The sequence below is a fragment of the Nuphar pumila genome, chromosome 11 (genome assembly GCF_984573655.1).
Source record: "Nuphar pumila chromosome 11, dmNupPumi1.hap1.1, whole genome shotgun sequence".
NCBI lineage: Eukaryota > Viridiplantae > Streptophyta > Magnoliopsida > Nymphaeales > Nymphaeaceae > Nuphar > Nuphar pumila.
In genome coordinates this window covers 91,445,121-91,458,387 of record NC_143259.1, presented here as the reverse complement: position 1 = coordinate 91,458,387, position 13,267 = coordinate 91,445,121, and the positions used below count along the sequence as shown (strand labels likewise).

At 34.8% G+C, this 13,267-nt stretch overlaps 1 protein-coding gene and 1 pseudogene across 6 annotated transcripts in view; both read left to right on the top strand.

The window, feature by feature from the left end:
- Positions 1-13,267, top strand: part of LOC149822499 (dual specificity protein kinase YAK1 homolog) — a 58,076-nt gene that overhangs the window by 31,977 nt on the left and 12,832 nt on the right. For 4 of the 6 annotated variants that reach the window (XM_089981581.1, XM_089981580.1, XM_089981579.1 and 1 more), the window contains 2 exons: positions 5,319-5,494; positions 6,282-6,629. The exons of 1 other annotated variant lie outside the window; for it this stretch is intronic. The gene's annotated coding sequence lies outside the window, so the exon portion shown is untranslated. Of the gene's footprint in view, positions 1-5,318; positions 5,495-6,281; positions 6,630-13,267 lie in introns of those variants that run through there. One more of the 6 variants, XM_089981582.1, reaches the window with a different exon arrangement.
- Positions 8,533-8,946, top strand: LOC149822500 (zinc finger A20 and AN1 domain-containing stress-associated protein 7 pseudogene; annotated as a pseudogene).

Here is a 13,267-nt window from a genome sequence, read left to right as displayed (position 1 = left end):
GGATACTTTTTGCTGCTTCTTGCATCTTCACGAAATCAAATAATCACATAAAAATGCACAAAAACCCATAGTTGAGACTTTATCATTAGGATTTTCTCCTTAACTAGCATCAATATAAGCATGTAAATCCAATGAAGAAGATTGTTCTTGATATATCTGACAATTATTAATACAACACCCATGTACATAGTGGTTAGAGCATGCTAAAACTGGCTAACAGAGTGAACTGCATGAGTTATATATAGCCGAGTGATAGTCAAGTAGGTGAGAGGTCTAACAAATTAGTGACAAGGTATAGGATTTTCGAGCAGAGTCCTATCTTTCAGCCTTAATTTAGCATTAATCACTTCAGAAGTTTCTATCTTCTTGTCATCTGAAATACCAGACTTAGTACAAATATCAACAAGTTTCATTTGAGAAAGAATGTACTTTTTGAGAGATTTCACAATTTCAATGCTTAAGAAATATCTTAAAAAACCTAAGTCAGACATATCAAAATTTTCTTTTAAAATTTTCTTAATATCACTAACTCTCTGCGTGTTACTTCCAGTGATTATCATATCATCTACATAAAATAGAAGAATAACACTTTTAGAACCTTTACTTTTGACAAAAAGAGAATGAATACCCAAATGAGTCATTGCATTACTAAAGTTATCATGCCAAGCTTTAGGAGCTTGTTTAAGACCATACAAAGCTTTCTTAAGTTTAAAGATTTTTCCTTTTTCAATACAAAACCGTGGCGGAGGATCCATGTAAACTTTCTCATTTAATTCACTATTTAAAAAAACATTTTTAACATCTAGTTAGTATATGAGCCATTTTTTAATAGATGCAACGATTATAAGTGTCTTAACACTAATCATTTTAACTACTGGGACCAAAGTTTCTTTATAGTCAATTTCATATTCTTGAGAGTACCCTTTGACCACTAACCTAGCTTTATATCTTTCTAGAGTGTCATTACTCTTGGTTTTAACCTTAAAAACCATTTACATCATTCATATAGATTTCTTCTCTATGGGTAATGAAGTTATTTCCCATGTTTTAGACTTTTCAAGGGCTTTAAGTTGTATATCCATTGCTTCAACCCATTGTGCAAGATTTTTTACTTCATTATAATGTGATAGTTCTTGATAGAAATGTAAAGCTATTAAACATGATCTATAATTTGGTGTCAATGTGTCATAAGATACAAACCTACTTGGTGTGTTGGAGACACGATTGGATCTTTTAAGAGAGGTTTCTTCTAAAAATGAATTTTGTGAATATTTTTCTAAAGCATTTAGAGGATTTTTTTTCTCACGTCGGGTATATATTTGTATGGGTTTATCAACAATATCATTATTTCTTATAGGTGATTCCACATTCGCATCATTTGAATGCACATTATCATAACCATTTTCATTATCATTGAAGGTATTATCACCATTATCATTCAAAGAATCTTCACAAGAAGCCAACTCTTCTTGTGGCAAGAGGTCAAATAGAAAAGTATAATATACTTCATTGTTTCCCTTGGATCTCTCAAAACCATTTTTATTTCCAAAAAGGTTACATCTTTGAAAACATATAGTTTGTTACTTTTAGAGTCGAAACATCTATATCCTTCTTGGTTTTCTTCGTAACCCATGAATACACATTTAATGGCTTTTGGAGACAATTTATCTCTTTTATATAGAAGTACAAAACACTTACAACAAAAAATTCGCAACCGCTTGAAATCAGATGTTTTTTTAAATAATTTTTCATAAGGAGATACATTTTTTTAAGAATGACGAGGCATACATTTTTTAAGGATGCTAAGGTCATTCTATTTATCAAATTCGTTGATGTTAGAGCGGCCTCGGCCCAAATGTTTTTTGGAATATCTTTAGAAATAAGTAGTGTCCTAGTGGTTTCTATAACGTGCTTATGTTTTCTTTCGGCTAATTCATTTTGTTGAAGAGTTTTAGAACACGACTTTTAGTGATAAATCTCATTTTGTTCTAGATAATTTTGAAACTCATTTGATAAGTATTCACTACCTAAATCAGATCTAAGAATAAAAATGCTACTTTGAAATTGATTTTTGACAATCATATGAAAATTTTTAAACAAAGAAAGCACATCATATTTGAAGTTAAGGAAGTAGATCCATATATATCTTGTGAAATCATCGATAAACGTAACATAATATGAATATCCTCCTTTTGATATGATGGGAGAAGGTCCCAAAACATTCGAATGTGCTAATTCAAAAGGTCTTTTAGTGACAAAAGTTCTATTAAGAAAAAAGATGAATTTCATTTTTCCAAAGATACAATCTTTGCAAATTAAATCCTTTTCATTACAATTTTTTTTCCCAAAAAGAAGAAGATACATCTATGAGTAGTTTGGTTGTCTAGTCTTTTATGCCAAGTTTCAATATCATTATCTTGAACATAATTATAAAAAGAAATTCGATGAAGATTTAGATAACTCATGAAGTAGCGATCTCTCCCTCTTATAGCATTGCCTAATCTGCTTCTTGGATTGAAGATCCTGCACAGAACAACCCTTAGATGCGGAGATTTTACATCCATGATAAAAAATTTGAGAAACGGGAAAGATATTTGAATTTAGTTGTAGAACAACTCTAACTTTTGGTACATTTTTTTTTAAAAGAATCTAAGATTTCAATACTTTTAATTTGCAAAGATGTTCCATCGACAGTGGAAACATAAGTAGTTTTTGAATTAGTATATAAATCGAATAGACCATTTTTATAAGGTGTCATCTATGTCACAGGGATTCGGCTAGCAGGGTGCCGCACCCGCGTCGACTCGACGCGGGTGCGTGTGCGGGTGCGGCACCGGGTGCGGTCAACCCTATCCTGGGTGCGTTGACCGCACCCAGGATCATTTTGGTCCATTCTTGTTTTGGATTTATTTTTTTAAAAAAAAAATTGCCCAAATGGGCTGCGAATTTTTTTTTAAAAAAAAGTAATGCTGACAGCTGCTGACAGCAGCTGTCTGTCAGCTGCTGACAGCAGCTGTCTTTCAGCTGCTGACAGCAGCAGCTGCTGACAGCTGCTGTCAGCTGCAGCAGCTGCTGTCAGCCGCAGCAGCTGTCTGTCAGCTGCTGACAGCTGACAGAGCTGCTGACCCCCTTTATATATATATATATATATATATATATATATATATATATATATATATATATATATATATATATATTTTTTTTTTTTTTACATTTTTTCCCCTGCCGCACCCCCGCACCCGGGTTTTTTGGAAGTGCCGAATCCCCGCACCCGAACCCGCACCCGCACCCGCGCCCGCACCCGCACCCATGTGACATAGGGTGTCATATGAAAAGAGACTCTTAATCAAGAATCCAAGAAGACATACCTGAAGCAGAAGATGAAGCTATCGTGGCACCTGATATAGATGGAGATTTGAGTAATTATTGAAGTGTCTCTGATAGTTGAGCAAGTAAAAAAGAGTATCTTCGCTTACTTTGTGCATCCTTCTTTGGTGTGGATTCTTCAACAGAAGTCACTTTGTTCTTTGGGGAGTCATTCCACTTGGGGCAATTAGGTCTTATGTGCCTCGGTTCATGGCAATGATGACAAATATCCTTTTTGTAGTTACTATTATAGTTATTTTGCCTTCCAAAGTGTGAAGGCTTGTAAGATTTCACATGATCGTCGAGTTTAGACACAACCAACACTTTATCTCCTCCCTTAATCATACCAAAACCAGTTTCTTTTTGGCATATTTTGGTAACAGCGTCTTCTAAAGTAAGAGGTTTAGATCAATGAAGGAGAGAAGATCTTGTTCAAATTCGAGTCTAAGCCCATGTAAAAATTGGAAAAAGTGTTCTTTTTCCATTTGTTCCCTTCTTAGCTTAACATCCTCACTAGCAACCCATTTTGGTTCAAAAAGAGATATCTCGTCCCATAGAAGACTAAGAGTATTAAAGTAGTCACGGACATTCATTTTCCTTTGTTTAATGGTACATATTTTTTCTTGGAGAAAAATTTGTCTTGTAAGGTCTTTTTGGTTTTACATACCCTTTATAAAGAACCATGCCTCATTAGCTTTTCGGAACTTAGCAATGTTGATACATATTTTGAGCTCAACATTGTTCATGAACCATGCAAGAATTTTTATATGTTTGCTTTCCCAATTCTCTACCTTAGATTGATGATCTTCAATGACTTTGATTCGAGCATCTCCTTCTTTTCTTGATTTGCTTCCAATTTAGTGAGTTTGAGTTGAGGCGCTGGAATAAAGTCCATCACGTATCCCCAAAGCTTCTTGCTTTTGTAGTTATTTTTCATAGCGGACACCCACATCATGTAGTTCAAACCATTTAATTTGAAGGACAAATCTATTTTTTGTTCATTCTCCACTTTGATTTCATAGAAGAAGGAAGAGAAAATATGGAGGACCATGAAAAAAACACTTCTACCTTGAGTTTCGCAGGCACCACCAACCCACAAACACTTTCCCAAAAGACCAATAGCTCTAATACCATGCAATGAAGTAAGCGGAATTACAAGAACAAAGTGCAAAAGCACATACAAGTCCAAGAGTAGACAATACAAGCACCAAAGTGCATAAACACAAATCTACTAAGGGACAATACAAAGAGTCAACAAAGGGTAACACAAGCAAGTAAAAGACTAAGATATTTATTGATAATATGCTTGGAATTGCAAGAATAGGAGGGAGATGACCCCTATTTATGTACAAAAAAGGAGAGGGAGAGACCTTGGGGAGCTCCTAATTAGTCATTGGGAGCTCCCAAGGACTCTATGGTCTAAAAGACCATAGAGCGCCTCAAGGAACTCCCTAATTAAAAAAAGTAAAAAAATACAAAAAGAAAATAATAAAGAAGAAAAATATTGTTTTTAATAAACAATATTTATTACATGTAAAAAGACAGAAATGCCCCTATAGGCATTTAACTATTACAAGACCAAAAACTACACACACACACACACACACACACACATTTTAACATGAACAAGGGAAAAGGAAGGTTTATGACTTGTTACTGCTAAGACGACATTGTTTCCATACATAGAACTCCTAAGAGGTGATTTTCTTTCTTTAAATTGTCCCAATCAATGTAACAAACTGCTATAATATATTTTGTACCTAGAGAGGTGGAGAAGAGATTGTCACAGTTTTTCCTATTTTACATGGTCAGGGTGAAACATGCTGCTAAAAGTGTTTACTTGTAAATTAGGAGATTTATTCTTGATTTTGGCTGCTTGTTCATTTAGGGGCTTAATTTTCTCTATTTCAAAAGAGGCTTTCATTCTATTTATTTTTCCCTTTGAGTTTCAGTGATGATCTTTGCAAGATGATGGTTCTGATTTTAGCCCTTTATGTTGTGGAGATGCTATTGGCATGCATCTCAACCACATGTCTAGTTCTGCAAATCCATCCACTGGAGTGGGCATATTTAACCGTTGTTGCAATCAGGCATTGGTATCCTCGATTTACAGTTTGGCTGATCACAGGTATGTTAGTAGGAGGTACATTTAATGCATAATTTGACCTTGCTTGTGACATGCAAGTATGGCTGCATGTATTTGTCTTGCTTATGATGATTTGTTGGGATATCTCCTTCGATTAATCTCTGATACATCCTTTTGAAATAATTAAAAGTCGTCACCCAACTTGTAACATTTTCTGTATCTGATTTCACGTACCTACAAAACTCTCTCTCTCTCATTGTTTTTTGAGTCATTTACTTCCAGATGCCTACTGTGTCAAATTTATATTTAATTGCCTGTGATTTCTACATTTTGAGATAGGCACCTAATGTTTCATCAATGCCTTGGGTGGGTGTTGGATTTGTCTTTCAATTTTCTGAATTTTCCCTTGTTTTAATTTATTCTTTCTCAATCTTTGCTTTAAACCATTTGTGTTCTAAAAGCTAGGATTTTCCACCTCTCTCTCTCCCTGTTGGAACAGTAAGACCTGCACTAACATTCTTACCTACACGGTCCAATCCTTGTCAACTTGCTATTATCACTTGCAAATTTGAATGACTATTAAGGTGCTTGTCATGTGCATAGTTGGCCTTTTATGCCAACCTAATTCAATGACTCCAAGGATCGACACCTTCTCCCTTTGTATAGGTTAACTACCATTAAGTGCCTCATTCTTCTACTGACCAATGTATTAATTTCCATCCTTCCACTTGTATCTCACATGTCCATCCTGGGCAGTGCTCCTCACATATTTTTATATTGTAATTTTCCTCTGGCATAGTTCCTCACATATTTCAGCTGTCACCCACAGGGTATATTGTTACCATGCTTGATTTTGGTGTCCTCTTATGGAAGATAAATGAAAAAGAACAATGGAAGAAGGAGAAGAAGAAGAAGAAGAAATAAGGTGTCGAGAGACAGGGCTTGGTAATACTCCCACTTTTTTTCTCTTTTATTCTTCTGTTTGCCTATTTTCGAGTATGGCAAGTTATGAAGCATAAGACTTTAAAGTGTGGCTTGTTACCTTGTATGAGAAATTACTGTGATGTCAAACGTTTGCATCAATTGACCTATCATTTTGGATAAAAAAGCAGAGATGATACAGGAATGCGTGTTTATTATCAATGTTCAATAAAGTTCACGTCACAATTCTCCACAATCTTGTTTTCTTTACATGCAAATTGTAGATCTTCTGCTAGTGTAATTTAATGTGCTTATCAAAATCATTGCTTGTGCTTAGCATTATAACTGTCAGAACAGGACTGAAAGTGGAGTTCTAACAAAGCAAAAGTTTTAAATTATACCTGATTTAGTGGGTATGACAATTGAGATTGAACTAGTCATCTTGGAGGCACGCTTAAATGTGTCGTCTTTCAAGCGATAGTTGCCTTAGGATCAAGTACTCGATGCAATGGATACTTGTGCAACTATGCTCTTAGGATACAATCGAGCTTTCACCTTTTTACGAATGACCGGACTAAACTCTGTATTGTGTGAGCTCAACAACCTTCACACTGACTATCTTGAACAACCTCTTGACTAGGGTTGAATCATGTATTGATACGAATATGAATTTGGGTCTTAATTGGATATGGGCTAACCCGATTGGGATCAAACGAATTTGGGCTAACTTGATCTAGGTTAATCGGATCAGGATAGCAACTGGACTTGGATTTGAACTTTGAGAACCAAAAGAGGAGAGAGAGAGAGAGCAAAGCTCGTGGAGAAAGAGCAGAGAACACTCGTGAGCTAGAGAGGAGACGAGAGAAAGAGATGAATGAAATGAGAGATGGTTGGGGTTTATATAGGCCTCAGCCCCATACTACCTATAAAGACCATAAGGAGGCTTTTAATGAGTTCAAACGGTTAACAATAAGTGGGCATGGTTGGGCAAAATGGCGAGTCATCAATGCCTAACAACTCCTAAGGAGGGTTCTCAGACAAGGACATAAATGACCCTATCAAGGTCAATTTCGATCAAGATTGGGTTAACAACGTTTTGAATCTTTAGTGCCTTATGCAAAATCGTTGGGCAAGGTTTAAACGAATCTAGATAAAATCGAGAAGAGAACTCAATGCCAAGTCAATGACAACTTTAAGGCTTTAAAGGTCGGTTTTAGACTTGGGATTAAATTCATCTTAAGTAGTAAAAAATTTCAAATCCAAGGGTCAAGATCAATATTCAAAATCAAAGGTCCAAGGTCCAATAATAAGTGATGAACAAACCCAAGATCTAATGTCCTTGCCCTTTAAGGCACCAAAGCGTTTTCCAAAATCCTTCAATGTGGGAATAAACTTTTGTAAAAAAATCACTACCTATAAACTTAGGAAAATAAAAAAATTAGAGGAAAAACTTAGAATAGTTTTGAGCCAAAATTCAACAATCCTCTCACGTTTATCAAAACTATACAAGAAGACTCAAGAGGTTGTTTGCGAATTTTTAGTGCATAAGTGGAGGTAATTTTTTGATTTAAATCTTCACATTAGTATTACTTAGTCTTAGTCAGTCTGAGACCTCAATAGCGTTAACTTTAAATTGAGAATCATAATTGACCTTTCAGACACCGCAACACACATTTTCACTTCAGGTAGTCAAAAGTGTGTCTATCAATATATAGAAGTTGCGCATTAAGGGCATGTTTGATAGCACGCCCCGCGCGTCGCATGAGACAAAAAATACAAAACGTACATGTTTTTTTAACAAACGTGGGATGCAGTGGACGCGTGGAACATCATTTGCCGCGTTCATAAAAACATGTTATTTTTGTTTTACCCCCTCACGAAAATAACAGGTACAAGTGGAACAGATTTAATCGTTTCTTGATGGGTGTGCTCGACCTCCTCTCTCTTGTGCAGTGGGTGGATGAGTTGAGGCGATGGTTGTTCATCACCGTCGTTTGCCGCATCGCCACGAGCGAGAGCTAGATGGGCGATGATGGCAGTGGTTGTTCATCACTGGCGTCGGGCGAAGGAGAGCTGGAACAACAGACAGGACAGGGTGCCGATCGCCAAAGAATCATCGCCTCTGCCCCAACAATTGTGGGTTCTTCTGCAGCTCGACGATGATGAACCTCTGCTCCAAGTGCTACCGAGTCCTTCGATTGAAGGATCCCCAGGAATCATCATTGAGGAAATCCACGTTAGAGAAATTGCTAAGCCTCGCGGAAAAATTGCCCCAAAAGGCCAAAATCTGGGACGTCGATGCATCCCACCAGGCCGTCATCCTCCCTTTCCCTTCTTCCCTCTCCTCCTCTTTGGCATCTTCGTTGCCAAGTTTCGGCAAGTCGAACCGCTGCTCCAACAGCAACAAGCGGGTGGGTCAGATGGGGTTCAAGTGCAGGTGCGATAGCACATTCTGCCCGTTGCACCGCTTGCCCAAGAAGCACATCTGCGTGTTCGACTTCAAGGCTGTTGGGTGGGAAGCCATCACGAGGGCCAATCCTGTAATCAAAGCAGAGAAACGCAAGAAGATTTGAATCTCCGAAAGTGTGAAGAAGAAAAGAACGTAGAGATGGGAATTGATCGATCTCTTATCTTCTTCTTCTGCGATGATGGCGTCAGAGATCTCCCCCCCTCTTCTTCATCCCTTTTTTTTTTGCTTTTCCCCGAGTGGAAACTGTGGTTTCCTTGGTGATGGAATAAACCGTGCGTACACAGTAAAAGGCTTGTTGGGTAGTGCATAGATGTGCTAGCTGGTATTGGCCTCTGTCGTGTCGTGTGTTGCTTTTCAATTAAGAAAAGGAGGTGGGAAAGGGAGTTGAAAAAAAGGAGTGGGCAGAAGAAAGAAAAGGAAACAGTGAGGTAAGGTAATGTATGTTTTTTATGACATTTTATGAGGATTCAAAGTCATGGGTTTTGATTTCTTTATTTTACGTGTTTATGCTCATCCCTTTGTTGACATCAGTGATTTGCTGCTCTCGTTGGTGCCAACATTAGCTCAATTTGAATCTACAGGAAAAGTGGGATAAATTGGAAAATTTGCAATGAGGGGAATAGTTTAAAATCCCAAATTATTCTGCTTTTTCAATAAGCGGGTGCATCCAAACCCCCCTCAAAGTGAGTGAATCGAAATGGCGGCTAACGTGAAAATTGGATTGAATTTTCAGATGGAAGAAGAGTTCCTCATATTAATGAAGGATCTGGTGAAAGCATTGTGCACAACTTCAAATTAATAAAAAAATAGGAAAAAAACGTTTATGAGAAGATACTATAGAAATTGAATTAGGTCACACAATCCAAAATGAAGTAATTAGACCCATTATCCATGACTGTCCAAGTTGTTCGCACGTCGCTATCAAACAACAGACATTTAGAACATAGCATCTGAATACGGTCCATACAAACATTGGACTTGGAACAGTTGTTACGGAACGAACGGAACCAATGTTTTGTTTCATCATTTTTGTTCATTTTTTTCAACCCTGGACAAGCCATCAAACATACCCTAAGGGTCTTGTATTGTATTCTAGTTTCGAGTGCTCTAGAGACAAAGTCCAAGTTCCATAAAAGACTATCTTCACCTTCACACTCATATATGTAAGTCCATCAAGGGTGTAAATATGTTTGAAACACTCCAGTCATAATACTTATGAAACTTATTAAGAGTTTAATTTGAACTCAACTTTTGTACACAGGTTTCGAGCGCTTGGCATCCGAAATGGGAAAATTATTAAGTGCTTAATCCAATCACTCAGAGACTTGTTCTTCCCATTGAACCACTCGACATGGTTTGACCCTTATCATGTGGTTGAGTTTTTGTCAACAGTGATTGTTTTTATAAACTTTAACCTCATTCTCCTCGATGTCTTAAAGACGATATCTCATAAAAGTCCCTTTGTCAATTGACCCGTTAAGTTTTGACAAGATTTTATATATTTAATTCAGTTTACTTTTTGCTTGAGTAAACTATTCATATAATTATGCTTTAGACTTATATGTCTAGATTTTTATCATAAATATTACTTTTCATTTTGTATATAGTTGTTTGACTACCTCAAAGCATAGCTATCGGGGGGGTACATGCTTATCTCCTAATGATATTCTCATTAAGATATTCTTTAGCCACTTAGCTTCCATACTAGTTGATGATAGTGCTATCAACTTTGTTTATATTGCTGCATAAGTTATCACCGTTTGCTTCTTGGATTCTCTAGCAATTGCTCCATATTCAAGGGTAAATATCCAACCACTTGTGGATAATGATCCATTTGAATCAGAATTTCAGTTTGAATCATTGGACCCTTTAAGTACAGTGGGTTATCTCTCATAGAATACTCTATATTCTAGAGTTCCTCTTAAGTACTCCAGGACTCGATATATAGCATCCTAATGCTCTTGTCCTGAATTACTAGTATATTAACTCAACTTGCTTATGCTGAAAGCTATGCCTGGTTTAGTTTCATTTATAACATATATGAAACTACCAATAATACTTTCATACTCCAATTGAGATATACTCCTTCCAATGTTAGTCATTAGCTTAGCACTATGATCAATCGGAGTAGCAACAAGCTTACAATTATAATGATTATATTTTCTCAATGTAATGAAATTGAGTTAGTACATAACCATTCTCATGTTTAATCAGTTTAATACCAAGTATGTCATTAACTAAACCCATGTATTTTATATCGAATTTAGATGAAAAAAAACTTTTGGTATTATTTATGCATTCTACATTATTACTCATAATTAACATATCATGTGTATAGAGACATAATTATAGCATTATTATCTTTTACTTTGCTATATATGCATTTATCAAAGTCATGAATTCTAAAACCATATGAAATGATTACTTTCATCAAATTTCTCATGTCATTGTGTAGGTAATTGTTTTAAACCATACAATGACCTTAACAGTTTTCAAAGTTTCTTTTCTTGACCTAAGATGATATAACCTTTATGTTGTTCTATATAAAGTTTTTCTTCTAAGACACTATTTAAAAAAGCGGTTTTGACATCCATTTGATGAATTTCAAAATTATAAATCGATGCCAAACTTATCATAGTTCTAATAGATGCAATCCTACTTACAAGAGCATAATTGTCAAAATAATTAAGTATGGGTTTTTGTTTGAAACTTTTAGCTACAAGTCTAGCTTTAAACTTTTCAATAGAGCCATTGGTACGGAGTTTTCTTTTGAAATTCATTTGCATCTTAAAGGTTTGAAACCAAAATTCATGTTTTTATTATGTATGATAAAATCTAATTCACTCTCTATAGCCTTTTTCTAAGGAGTATTATGAGAGGTTATAACTTCTGAAAAAGAAACATGGTCTCTATCTATCATGTAGAGATGAAAATTATGACAAAATTTTTCTAGTTTTTTTTAGCTTTTACTTTTTCGAATTTCAGATTTTTTTAGCTCATAAATTCTTATATTTGGATTGTTGTCAATGACTTTTGGAGCTTGTTATTTTAAAGTTAAATCTTCTTTAAATTCGGCTTGTATAAGTTCTAAAATTACTTTGCTTTCAATATCCATAAATCTATATGTCTTACTATTTTGAGAATATTCAATAAAAGCACATGTTCTGATTTTTTTACCAAGTTTGATTAATTTTGGTTCAGTAAGTTTTACATAAACAATACAACCTCAAAATTTTAAATAATATAAATTGGTTTTCTTCTTTTTCAAATTTCATAAGGTGTAGTGTTTAATTTAGAATATAGAACTCTTTTTAAAATATGACATGAACTAAGCAATGCATCAAGTCACAATTTATAATCTATTCTAAAACTAATAAACATTGAATTAACCATATCAATCAGTCATATTTTTACGTTTATCTATACCATTATGTTGAGGAATATATGGACCAATATTATCTATGTATTCTATGAATTTTACAAAATTCAATAAACTCATTTGAAAGATATTCACCATCTCCATCAAATCTAAAAGACTTTATTTTGTAATTATGAAAGTTTTTAACCTCAGCTTTAAAAATCTTGAAATTTTCAAATGATTCATCTTTTGTTTTCATGAGACAGATATAAGCATATTTTGTGAAATCATTAATAGAGGTTATAAAATAATTGTTACCCCACGAGTTGAAGTATTTTTTAAATCATATACATTATTGTGTGTTAAATCTATTAATTTAGAAGTTTTTTCAACACTCTAAAATGACTTTTTTGCATACTTTGCTTGAATACAAAAGTCCTATGTTACCTATGCTTCTCAAAAACTTATAATTAACATGTTATAATCTAGCATGTCATAAATCATATAAGTCAAGCATATAAACATAAGTAGAATCAACTTTATTTATCGGATTTAGTTTGAAAAACTCATTGGTGGTGTAACTTTTGCTTACAAACTTGTGGTTCTTCGACAGTATAATACTGTCATATTCTAATATAACTTTGAAACCATGAGTTGTAAGCAAATAGGCAGATACAAGATTTTTTATGATGGTAGGTATACGATACACATTTTGGAGAGTTAAACATTTTTCGAAGGTGAAGTGAAGTTCCACACTCTCTTTTTCATGAATCTTAGCTTCATGTTTATCTTTTATATAAATCATATAGTTTTTTCTCATGGTTTCGTATATTTCGAACATGTTTCTATCATTACATGAATTGATTATTGATCCAGAATTCACGCACCACCCTTTATCTGAATTAACTATGAATATTTCACTAACTACAACCACCATGTCATCATTCTTAGCACAAACTTCTTTCTTATCATCTTTCTTATCTCGAGATCGAGCTTCCTCTTCAATTCTAAGATATTGATGAAGTTGTTCTAAAGTAAACTCTTCATTCTTATGTTTCAATTCATT